The 13,234-nt window shown below is 46.4% G+C and overlaps 1 non-coding gene and 1 pseudogene across 1 annotated transcript; both read left to right on the top strand.

Annotated features, from left to right (window-relative positions):
* LOC148143639 (uncharacterized) overlaps positions 1-13,234 on the top strand; it is a 245,236-nt pseudogene that overhangs the window by 154,370 nt on the left and 77,632 nt on the right.
* trnaw-cca (transfer RNA tryptophan (anticodon CCA)) lies at positions 7,673-7,744 on the top strand. The gene has a single exon. It is a non-coding gene; the product is annotated as a tRNA-Trp (tRNA).

The raw sequence follows: 13,234 nt of genomic DNA, 5'->3' as shown, positions 1-13,234 counted from the left end.
TCTGAAAACTGGCAGTGACTGGTGTAGAAGGACACTGAGGGCCCTTTGTCTATCCACACATCACTCCTGACGAAGGGCTCGTGCCCGAAACGTCGACTCTCCTCCTCCTCAGTTGCTGCCTGACCGATTGTGGTTTTCCAGCGCCACAATATTCAACTCTGAACTCCAGCATCTCACTTTCGCCACATCTCAACATATCACCATTTAAACAATGCACCTCCTTTCTGCTATTTTTTTACACTGCAAAGGTTAGAACTTCACATTGTGGTACTGCATTTGCCATGTGTTTGCAAGTTGACACACAGACCTGGATCAACTTTTCCAGAGTCTGGCCCCTCCCTCGGTTCACTCTTGAACCCCAGAATGAAAACGTGGTGAGAAAAACACTGTTGTACTCACAAATGTTAGACAGAGGAAGGAAGTTACAGTCTGGGGTGAAGTTTAACCTCATGCAGAGAGAAAAGAGCAGCAGCAGCTTCACAGCTCACGGTCCAACCTCCGCGTTTCCACAATGGCCGGCTCTGATTGGCAGGAGGACCAGACTCCTTCCGGTCCTCCAAGGTTCTCCACTGCTCCATGGAAAGCAGCTCGCGCGCCATTTCTGCGGATACCCAAGAGTATGCGCAGTGCTTTGCTGACACTGGCGGTCATGCGCAGTACTTGCTGACACCGCGGAGCACGCTCAGTGTACAGGAATTTGTTACAAATTTTAAAGTTAAAAATCACAAAGCACCTGGTGATAGTCCAACAGACTTATTTGGAAGAACTAGCTTTCGGAGCCCTGCTCCTTCATCAGCTGATTGTAGAGTATAACATCGTAAGACACAGAATTTATGATCTTACGATCTTATATTCCACAACCACCTGATGAAGTAGCGGCGCTCCGAAAGCGAGTGCTTCCAAACAAGCCGATTGGACTGTAACCTGGTGTTGTGTGATTTTTAACTTCGTACACCTTAGTCCAACACGGGCACCTCCCGATCATGACAAATATTAAGCGTCCAAATGCGAATACGAGAGAAAAATGCCGAAGCTATTTTATTTTGCCGATTTTTTTCCCCCTGTGCCTCCACATTTTATTTCTTTTGCATTTTGTCAGGCTGCTCAACGTTTCTGTCTTTTCCCAGGGTAGAGGTATTCCAAAACTAGATGATAAAGGTTTAGGGTGTGGGGGAAAGATTTTAAAAGATCTAAAGGACTAGCAATAGAACATTCACCCCTTACTGGGCGAAAGTGAGGATTGCAGATGCTGGAGATTAGGGTCGAGAGTGTGATGCTGGAAAAGCACAGCAGGTCAGGGAGCATCCGAGGAGCAGGAGACTCGACGTTTCGGGCAAAACCCTTCGTCAGGAAATAACCATGGGGAACTGCAGGGCTGTAGCGTAAACGAGTGAGTCTAAGTGGAATGCTGTTGGGAAAGTCGGTGTGAATGGCCTGTAGGGATGATAAGGTTCCACTGCCTTAGCCAGGCGTATTTTGAGAAATGTGGGAGGAGTGGTTTCCAGTTCGTTGGACATTGACACGAGTCCTGGAGAAGGTGGCATTTGTGCTGTCTCTCTCTTCATATTCTGGCCCCCTGTCCATTTTCTCCCCATCCATTGCCCCCTGCCCATTCTCTCCCCTCACACTGCACCCTCTATCCTCTCCCCCAACCCTCTGAACCCCAGTCTGTTCCCCTGTCCATTTCCCTCCCTTCTCCACCACCACCAGCGACCCCTTCACCCCCTCCATCCCCACAATCGTCCTTTCTCGTGCCTCAGCCCTCTTTGATCGCTGTATGAAGTCTTTCTCAGGGAAGAGAGAGAATGGATGTGATGACTTTACCTGGGAAACACGGCATGTGAGAAATAGCTGATTTTTAAAATTGAGAATAACTAATACCAAATATTCAGAAACTTCGTTACAGTCGGGAAGAATGTTATTTTTTTTAAAACAAAAGCTGCACAAATCTTTCTGAAACTTGCATTGATGTATGTGCAGTTAGGCCACAACAACGGACAGGCTGTAAGGAGTGAATGAGTGAATAAAAGACAAGTCCAACCTTGCCCTCGAGGAGAAAATGAAAAATGCAGATGCTGGAGATCAGAGTCGAGAGTGTGGTGTTGGAAAAGCACAGCAAGTCCGGCAGCATCCAAGGCGCAGGAGAATCGACGTTTCGTGCATCGACACTTGGCACTCGGCCATCGCTCCTTCAACCCCCCTGTGATGGCGCGTGAACTCGCTGGTGCCTCCGCAGGTGGGAGGAGCAGGTGAATCCCTTCCGGCACATACAGCAGGTGAATGGCCTCTCTCCAGGGTGGAGCCGCTGGTGGGTCAGCAGTGCAGCTGACTGAGTGAAACCCCGCCCGCACATGGGGCACGTGAATGGCTTCTCTCCCTTGTGGACTCACTCGTGCATCTGCAGATGGCTGATCCGACTGAAGCCCTTCCCACACACTGAGCAGGTGAATGGCCTCTCCCGGTGTGAATGCGTCTGTGGGTTTCCAGCAGGGATGGGGAAGGGAATCCTTTCCCAAAGACCCCACATTTCCAAGGTTTCTCCTTTGGAGGAGATTTCCTTGTGTTGCTCTGGGATTGAAATTACAAACAGAACGGGTACATAGCCTTTCCCACCTTGAGGGGTGAGACTTTGATTCCTCCAAGCTGAGTAAATGGTTTGAAGCACTTTTCACAGTCAGCGCACTGAATCTCCCTCACTCGATGTCTCAGTATTCTTCCTGCCACAGGACTGTCCAAAATCTCTCAAACAAACAAAAGCAAACATGCCTTCTAGATTGGAATGGCTGCTGATATTCAAGTCCCAATGAATCAAGTGGCTCTGTCAGAAGTTGATGTATCATTTGCTATAAGATTTCTTTCTGCACGTCTTCCTGCAAAGAAAAATCACAAAATAAGTGATCACTGTCAGTACAGTTAATGAACATAACATTGGTGGCAATTCCTGTAGGTTGCGAGATGACTGCTGATCACATATTATCCAGGCCACAGAAACCTGAAAACCCTCATGCAGACAGATCGGCTTAGCTGTGCATAGAGGAAAACTTCATTTCAGTGACAATAATATGGAACAAACTGCCTACAAAGATGCTGGAAATGGAGCTGAATCAAGGATATGAAAATGAAATGTTAAGGTTGCTTGAGAAAAGAAAGGCAGTAAAATTGCTGAATGACTTCCTGCTGACCTATTAAATAAAAAAAATGACAAAAAAGGACGTAACTCCATTACTATATTAGAAGGTGAATAATAATTACAAAGAAACTTTTACAACAGTCAACAATATCAGATATACACCATATGGAACAAAGAAAGTTTACAGCCCAGGAACAGGCCCTTCAAGCTTGAGCCGATCCAAATGTACTGTCTAAACCTGTCGGTCAATTCCTTAGCATCTGTATCCCTCTACTCCCCATCCACTCATGCATTTATCCAGACGCATCTTCAATGAATCTACCGTGCCTGCCTCTACTACGTCTGCTGGCAACGCGTTCCAAACGCCCACCACCGTCTGTGTGAAGTCAAGCACGTATTCTCTTTGAATAAGTGCTGCCCTTCCCGCGTTCATTGTAACGGTATCTCGTTTAATGAAGCGGCTTTTTGAGAGTATTGACTGGCCATTTTTGCATAAATGGCAGTGTAAGAAACAAGGGCTCGTCTGGGATTTGAACCCGGGATTTTTCACATGCCCACGCGCCAGAAGGCCCGAAGCGAAAATTATACCCCTAGACAAACGAGCCATAGGCCCCAAGCAGCCTACATTTTTTGAGCAATGTGCCAATCCTTTAAATGCTGCTCAGTTCCTTGTGAATCTAACCTTTTAGTTGTGAACATGAGGAAAGGAGCAATCCTTTTCTAGAGTGCAACCTGTATACGTGCCAAACTGAGGGAATACACAAGGAAAATAGCTTTAAGAGAGATAGAAAGTATTTGAGCACCTTTGGAGTGTCTGCTCCCTCCCTGGATTCACTCCAGTTGCTACAAGTGAACAGTGTTTCACCCACCCCTACCTCCCCTTCCCCCTCGCTGCTGGAGGATGGTATATGGAAACGGGGAGACAGATGGAGGGAGTTTCACTCTGAAACTGACAGGGCTGCATCCGCATTGCGACGTCAACAATGGAGTGCGGGCCGGACAGCTGTCCTGCAGTAGAGGCACGTGTGGAAGGGGAGGGCACTTTGCAAATCCCACTCTCCTCCAAGTCAATGCAGTTTGAGTTCAAGCAAAGCAAGGGGTTTAATTATACTTTAGAAAACCTCCTTTGTGCCGTGGGAAAACTCCTGCCGCGGGAAATGCAGTGTTACAGATTCATAGTAACAGAAGCAGGAGTAGACCATTTGGTCAAGCCTGCTCCGTCATTCATTAAGATCACAGCTCCAACAACCTGCACTATCCCGACTACCCTTAATTCCCCTACCATGCAAACACCCATCTAATTGCGTCTTCAATAAACTTCATGAAGCTGTCTCAACTGCTCTCTTGGGCAGAGAATCCCATGGAGTCTCACAGAGTGACACAGATGTACAGCACGGAAACAGACCCTTCGGTCCAACTCATCCATGCAGCCAGGATATCCTAACCTAATCTAGTCCCATTTGCCAGCACTTGGCCCAAATCCCCAAAAAACCTTCCTACCCTCCAACCTCCAACCCTGGCAACATCCCTGTAAATCTTTTCTGCACCCTTTCTAGTTTCACAACATCTTTCCGATAGGAAGCAGACCAAAATTACATGCAATATTCCAAACGTGGCCTGACCAATGTTCTGTACAGTGGCAACATGAGCTCCCAACATCAAACCTCGATGCTCTGACCAACAATGGAAAGCACACCAAACGCCTTCTTTACTATCCAATCTGCTTGCGTCTCTACTTTTAAGGAACTATCAACCTGAACTCCAAGGTCTCTTTGTTCAGCAACACTTCCAAGGAACTTACCATTAAGTGTAAAAGTCCTGCTCTGATTTGATTTTCCAAAATGCAGCACCTCATATTTATCTACATTAACCTCCAACTGCCATTCCTCAGCCCATTGGCCCATCTGATCAATGTCCCGTTGTGATCTGAGGTAACCTTCTTTACTGTCCACTACACCTCCAATTTTGGTGTCATCTACAAACTTGCTAACTATACCTCCTCCGTTTACATACAAATCATTTATATAAATGACAAAAGGTAGCGGACCCAGCATCAATCCTTGTGATACACCATTGGTCACAGGCCTTCAGTCTGAAAAGCAACCCTCCGCCTTCTAACCAGTTCTGTATCCAAATGGCTAGTTGTCCCTGCATGCCATGAGATTAAACCTTGCTTACCAGTCTCCCATGAGGAACCTTGATGATCGCCTTCCTGAAGTCCATATCGATCACGTCCATCGCTCTGCCCTCATCAATCCACTTTGTTACTTCTTCAAAAAACCCAATCATGTTCATGAGACATGATTTCCCAAGCATAAAGCCATGCTGACTATCCTCAATCAATTCTTGCTTTTCCAAATACATGTAAATTCTGGCTCTTAGGATTCTCTCCAAAACCTTGCCCATCACGGATGTCAGGTTCACTGGTCTATAGTTCCCTGGCTTTTCCTTACCACCTTTCTTAAATAGTGGCACCACATTACCACCCTCTAGCCTTCCGGCACCTCACCTGTGACTATTGATGATACAAATATCTCAGTAAGAGGCCCAGCAATCACTTCCCCAGTTTCCCACAGAGTTCTAGGGTATGCCTGATCAGGTCCTTGGGATTTATCCACTTTTAAGCACATCAAGATATCCAGCAATTTCTCATCTGTAATATGGGCATTTTTTTCAACATGTCACCATCTACTTTCTCACATTCTATATCTTCCATGCCCTTCTCCACAGTAAACACTGATGCACAATATCCGTTCACTATCTCGCCCCCCCCGCCCCATCTACTGCAGCTCCACACAAAGGCCGCCTTGCTTATCTTTGAGGGGCCCTATGCTCTCCCTTGTTATCCTTTTGTCCTTAATGTATTTATAAAAACCCTTTGGGTTATCCATGACTCCATTTGCCAAAGCTATCTCATGTCCCCTTTTTTGCCCTCATGATTTCCCTCTTAAGTATGCTCATACTGCCTTTATACTCTAAGGATTCACTCGATCTCTCTGCCGATACATGATATATACATCCTTCTTTATCTTAACCAAAATCTCATTTTCTCCAGTCATCCAGCATTCCCCAACCTACCAGCCTTTCCTTTCACCCGAACAGGAATATACTCTATGTCAGACAATCACCTGATGAAGGAGCGTCGCTCCGAAAGCTAGTGTGCTTCCAAGCAAACCTGTTGGACTATAACCTGGTGTGGTGTGATTTTTTAACATTGTACTCCCCAGTCCAACACCGGCATCTCCGAATCAGGAATATACTGTGTCTGGACTCTTGTTATTACATATTTGAATGCTTCCCAATTTCCAGCAGTCCTTTAACCTGCGAACATCTGCCCCCAATCAGCTTTTGAAAGATCTTGCCTAATACCTGAGTCTTTCTCCAATTTAGAACTTCAACTTTTAGATCTGATATGTTATTTTCAATCACTGTTCTAAAGTTAATAGAATTATGGTTGCTGGCCCTTAGGTTTTGCACCCTCGCCAGTATGTACATCCACATTGTGAATTAGTAAATGTCCTTGTACACACTTAACAAATTCCTCTATTTGGCAGATAGGTAAATGGGCAGGAGTTATACCTTGGATCCACTCTTCCTTCATTCCCACCAAGCCTAACCCCATTCCCACCCTAATAGTCCAACGGCACTTTCCTCTGCAACTGCCGAATGTGTGACACCAGCCCATTTACCTGCTCCCTCCTCTCTATCCAAGGGACCAAACTTACCTTCCAGGTGAAGCAGCACTTGACCTGCACTTCCCACAACCCAGTCGACTGCAGTTGCTGCTCATAATGTGGTCTCATCTACATTGGGGAAAACGAAGCATAAACTGGGTGACTGCTGCACAGAACATCTACGTTCTACCTGCAAAACAGACCCTGAGCTTCCAGTTGCCTGCCAATTCCACACCTCACCCTGTTCCAGGGTCAACATCTCTGTCTCATGTTTGCTGTAGTGTTCCAGCGAAGCTCAGCACCAGCAGAACGAAGAGCACCGAATATTACACTTGGGGAGCATACATCCCTCTGGTCCCAATATCGAATTCAATAATTCTCGGGCCTGAAATCCATAGTGTCCTCGTCCCTTCCACACACACCAAGCCTTGTTATCACATAGTCTGTCATTACACACTACCTATTCTTAGCCACGAACAGTCTCCATTCACCCTCCCACGCAGATCGTTATCAACTCCCTTTCCTGTCCACAGTTCTTCCCTCGCTTTGGGCTCTGTCCTGATCTATCATTTACTGCATCCGCCTTCCTCCCACAATATCTCCTGCATATAAACCAACGTTTTCCCAATCACCATCAGTTCTGTGGAAGGGTCATCGGCAACTCCTGTTTTTTGTTTCAGATATGCAGCATCCACAGTTCTTTCACCTTTTTATTGAGGCAGAGTTGGAAATTACTTCAAGAGACAGAAGGAGAGGGGGCAGAGACAGAACACACATGAACTGTTGATCTCCGTTGTTACTCATAACGTAAAATCATTGCAGTGCGATCACTTCCCTTAAGCATGAAGAGAGGTCGCGAGCAATCCGTGAGCTTGTGGCGCAACAGTAGCGCGTCTGACTCCAGATCTGAAGGTTGCGTGTTCGAATCACGTCAGGCTCACTGACGTCAACTTCTTACATTTCAAATCAAGAAAGGAGAACGTTCACTCTCGATATCTGTTGAGCCAAATCTTCTTTACGGAAATTTTCGCTAACACGTGAAACTTTGCTGTCTGTTTGATTTGTGAACATTGTGTCAGGGAGGTGGTGTGCCCATTGTCTGGGTAAATGCTCAGCCCCCACAGTTCATCACGGGATTTAAACACAGCCGTCTCCCTCTGGGCAGCCGCTTCGTTTAGTTGGTTACAGCGAGGTGTGAATTAACATAATCCGATATTTTTACAACATAATCCAGAGACTCCCAGCTTTATGTTTCAATCTATCAGGAGAGTGATAGCGAGTTCAGATAGAAATGTTTCCCACCAACAGCAAATCCTTTCCTCTCACTGGCCACAGTTAAAATTATCTTTATTCAACAGGAGAAGCGGAACTCTAGTCTGACGGCCTCTCTCCACATTAACGGTGAGCCTGAATTTTATAAACGGTGTCAGTAAAATCCAGTGGCGGACACGGATTTGGTTCAATCGGTTTTTTTGCCAAGCGTAATTCACCGAGAGGGTGCTGCTGTGTGAAACAGCGTGGGGAATTACTGCAGGGCCTCCTGCGCATGGGACAAACCGCAACTGATGTGTTTCACCTTCACCAGTTTATTCCTATCTCGGAGAAGAGAGGTTTGATGATTCGGATCATAGCAGCCAGACAGAGGACAGGAGAAGAGCACTCAGCCCTTCACAAGCTTGTCACCACAGCTGGGTCATCGTGGCCCGTGTATCAGTATGGGATATTAATCTGCATCTACTGACTGGAAGCACAGCAAATTGGAGTGCTGGTGGGACTGTCACACAGGAGAAAACGGCTTCGACTTATCAACTGGAGTGGCTCCCAATGCGCAACTCCGCTCACCTCAACTGAATAACTGTAAACAAATTACTCCGTGATTCAAAGAAATACTCGGTTTTGAATCTGCATTGTGTCATGTACCTTCGAGAATGATGTCAAAACACCTTCATTGCTGTGATGGAGTATCCTGGTTGGCAGAATATATCCGTGGTCAAATTTCCTACGTTCTGTTGGTCCAACTCCGATTTCACTCAGAATCACGAAATGTGGGACAGCGCAGACTGAGGCTACGCAGCCCACCTTAGCTCTGCTGGTTCTGCGCAATATGTAAATAAGTGTCTCATTCTGTCGCCTTCTCCCTGTTAAATCTGCACATTGTTATATTGAACATGCCCCACCGAATTCCCGTTTGTGTCCATTGAATCTACCTCTTTGTCACTGTCAGACAGCGACTTATTGACCCCACTCCCTGTGCGAAAACGTTCTTCCTAATGTCACTTTTACTTATTTTCCTGATGACTTTAAATCTCTGCCAAATCGTTCTCCATCTTTTCAGGCCTGGAAGCATTTTCACTGCATTATTTCCTCTGTCTAAAACCCTCATGACGTGGAAAACTTCAATCAGACCAGCTTTCAGCCCTCTGTTCTCCAAAGAGAGCTGCCCCAAATTTTCCAATCTCCCTTCATTGCTGACATTCCTCAGGACGGTACCATTCACGTTAACCTGTTCAGCGCTGCCTGCAATCACTTCACTTCCCCGCTTCCTGAAGTGTCACCTTCAGAATTGAGCGTAATACAGGTGGAGGATTCATTCAGACTCGGATTGCGCGGGCGAAAAATCTGCAATACTTGTTCTCACTTTGAACAAGTGTTTCCCTTCGCCGTGTTCACTGCAATGGCAGCTCTGCGCCGTCCCTAATTCAGGCAGTCCGATCTTATTTAACAAAGCGGCTTTTTGAGAAAATTCATCGGCCATTTTTGCATATGCTCGAAGACCCAAAGCTAGAATCATACCCCAGACTAACGAGCCACCAGCCATGGGTGCAGCCACCTCCGGAAGCAGGTGAGACCTGCTCAGTACGAAATACATTGTACATTACTCCCAGAATTGCAAGTAGGGAAGTGATTCAAGAACATCTGCTTCTCAATCAGTCTCCCTGCTCCCAAGACGCTGCTGTTTGTCCCGTCCCCAGGGACCGGGTTGTATCCACTGGTGGATAATTGAACCATTTCGTTTCTACTTGCAAGCTGTGCTGGTGGAAGGCAGAGCCCATTCACTCTTCTGCTCTCTCGCACTATTACGTGAGGCAGGATAAGTCAGTTACAGTCATGCGTAGGAAATGGGCAACTTTGAACTTGTTCCAAAAGTCTTGTTAACGGAGAGATAGAAAGATGCTGTGCTGCCGGGACAGAGAGAAATGGACACTGGAGACTCTTCCCTCAGGTAAATTGATATGAGTGCATTTTTGTGCAGCCTCCTTGGTGTTCAGAATATGTCTTGACACAGCAATCCTGCAGAAAGTCTTTTATTACACAGCTGTTGGTTTCTTTACTGCAGGAAATGGACTAAAACAGCAAGTCATGTGTTTCAACTTCACCGGTTCATTGCCACCCGAGAGAAGAGGTTTCAAACGAGATCAGTACACACCGACAGAGAACAGGACAAGACAACTCAGAGCTCCACAAGGGTGCCAGCGCAACTGTGTAAATTTGACTTGTGTATCGATGCGATATGTTGAGATCAGATACCCGAAGTTTTGGGAAGCAAATGACATGGCAATGAACAGAACAGAGCGCCGTTATCGACATTTAGACACTCAGGAAGTCGTTTGAAAAGCAAGATGCTGAACGAAGTACCATCGCAAAGGAAAGTCGCTCAAGGAGACACTGAACAATAACAGAGGAGGGTTTCGATTCATCAATCTCTGGGTTAGGGGGCCAGCACGCTCCCGCTGCGCCACGCAGCTCCAACGCACTGCGGTGCTTCCCACGGGTCCCTTCAGCCTTTCGTCTGGCGCGTGGCATGCACGTTCGAGACTGATGTCAAAGATCTCCACTGCTGTCGTCTTATAGGCTGTTGCGCAGTCGTATGGAAGCTGTGTAAATATAAACTCTTTCTAACTTCCCACATTCTGTCGGTCGAACTGTGATTTCACTCTGAATCATGTGCCATAGCGCAGACAGACGCCATGCGGCCCAGCTTCGCTCTGCTGGGTCGACACAGTAAGTAAACGTGGGTCACTATTCGTATCATTCTCTTGCCTTCTCCATGTAATTCTGCACATTGTTACTTTAAACATGACCACCGAAATCCCGTTTGCGTCTAATGAATCTGCCTCTTTGTCAGTGTCAGTTAGGGATTTACTGACCCCAACCACTCACTGTACGAAAGCGTGCTTCCTAATGTCACTTTTGGTTCTTTTCCTCATGACTTTAAAACTCTGCCGAATCGTTGCCGATCCTTTCAGGCGTGGGAGCATTTTGACTACATTACTTTCTCTGTCTAGACTTCACATGACTTGGAAAGCTTCAATCGGGCCAGATTTCAAACTTCTGTTCTCCGAAGAGAGCTGTCCTAAATTTCCAATCGACCCTCATCGCTGACATCCCTCAAACACCGCTGACATCCCTCAAACACCGCACCACTCACGTCAACCTATTCAACGCTATCTCCAATCATTTCACTTCGCTGCTTTCTGTCCCATTGGTACTCCAGGGAGCCCAACCTCGTTTAACGAAGGTGCTTTTTGAGAAAATTAAATAGGTACTTTTACACAAGTCATGAAACGCGGGCTCGTCCTGGAGTTGAACCCGGGATCTCTCGCAAATCTGCGTCGACGAAGACCCAAAGCGAGAATCATACCCCTAGACCAACGAGCCACACCGCAGACCCGCCTGCGCCCCCGCTCTCCCTCTTGAACCAGCTGAGTCTTGCTCAGAGTGAAGTATCGTTGACATTGAACAGGCTGGGCTGTTTTCTCTGGAACGTCGGAGGCTGAAGGGTGACTTTATGGAGGTTTACAAAATTATGAGGGGCATGGATAGGATAAATAGGCAAAGTCTTTTCCCTGGGGTCGGAGAGTCAAGAACTAGAGGGCATAGATTTAGGGTGAGAGGGGAAAGATATAAAAGAGACCTAAGGGGCAACGTTTTCACGCAGAGGGTGGTGCGTGTATGGAATGAGCTGCCAGAGAAAGTGGCGGAGGCTGGTACAATTGCAACATTTAAGAGGGGTTTGGATGGATATATGAATAGGAAGGGTTTGGAGTGATATGGGCCGGGTGCTGGCAGGTGGGACTAGATTGGGGTGGGATATCTGGTCGGCATGGACGGGTTGGACCGAAGGGTCTGTTTCCATGCTGTACATCTCTATGACTCTATGACGAGCTGCTTCTCATTCTGTCTCTCAGCTGCCGATTGCCCGTCCCGAGGAACCGGGCCCTCTCTAATGGCAGAAAATTAAACCGTTTTCTTTCTCAACTTTTCTCTGACACCGGAGTGACCAGTGACAAGCATTGCCCTCCTCAACATAGGGTACAGAGAACAGGAGAAGACCCCGCAGACCTCCACGAGTGTGTCATCTCAACTGTGCACATTGGGCCAGTGTATCAATGTGAAATATTTACGTCGAGGTTTTTTGGGAAGCAGATGAGAAGGCGAGGTGCACAACAGTGCGCCGTGATACGGGAAAGCTGCTAAAGACGACGTTGAATGAATAGGAGAGAATGGTTTCTCTTTTGGGTTATGGTCCCAACACGCACACGTTGTGCCATTCTCCCGCATTGCTGGGCAGTTTTTCCAGAGAAGTATTCAGCTTTTCATCTGGCGTGTGGTAGGCACGTTTGAGAATGACGTCAAACGATCTTCACTGCTGTCGTGGCATATGCTGTTGTACAGACATATCGTCGATGTGCAAAAATAAACTGTGTCTAAATTCTCACATTCTGTTTTTCGAACTGTGATTTCGCTCAGAATCACTAATTATCAAAACTCGCAATATTCAAACTTTAACAAAGTGCTCATAGAAATGATTAGTGAACACCTGGAAGAAATTCTTCCAAACTTACCTGGGGAATTTCGCTTTGAGGGGTCTTGAACTTTAAGTGGAAGGAAGGGAAGTTTGCCTCGAGGCTGTTTCATGTGGAGATGTGTTCTCCATGTAAACTGGTCGTAGTTGACCATCCCAGTGCTTCCCGATGCAGTGCTGCCTGACCCCCAGGGAGGTTTACTTGTAGCAACTGGAGTGAATCCAGAGAGGGAGCAGTTTCTGCAAAGGTGCTCAAATACTTTCTATCTCTCTTTTAGGTATTTTCCTTGTGTATACCCTCAGTTTGGCACGTATGCAGTTTGCACCCTGGAGAATGATTGCTTTTTTGCTCATGTTCACAATTAAAAGTGTCGTTTCTCATGGAACTGAGCCGCATTGAAAGGATTGGCATATTGATATATATATATATATATATATATATATATATATATATATATATATATATATATGTACACGTAATTAGGTTTAGATTAGATTAGATGAGATTTGAATGTTGTTTTCCTCTAAACACACCTAAGCCTATCTGGCTGCATGAGGGATTTCAGGTTTCTGTGTGCTGGGTATTATGTGAGGCATCTGGCAAACTACAGAAACTGCCACCTA

The sequence above is a fragment of the Chiloscyllium plagiosum genome, unplaced genomic scaffold (assembly GCF_037043375.1).
Source record: "Chiloscyllium plagiosum isolate Xiang-an unplaced genomic scaffold, Cpla_swu_hap1 HiC_scaffold_27, whole genome shotgun sequence".
Taxonomy (NCBI): domain Eukaryota; kingdom Metazoa; phylum Chordata; class Chondrichthyes; order Orectolobiformes; family Hemiscylliidae; genus Chiloscyllium; species Chiloscyllium plagiosum.
This window is presented reverse-complemented; position numbering and strand designations above follow the sequence as displayed.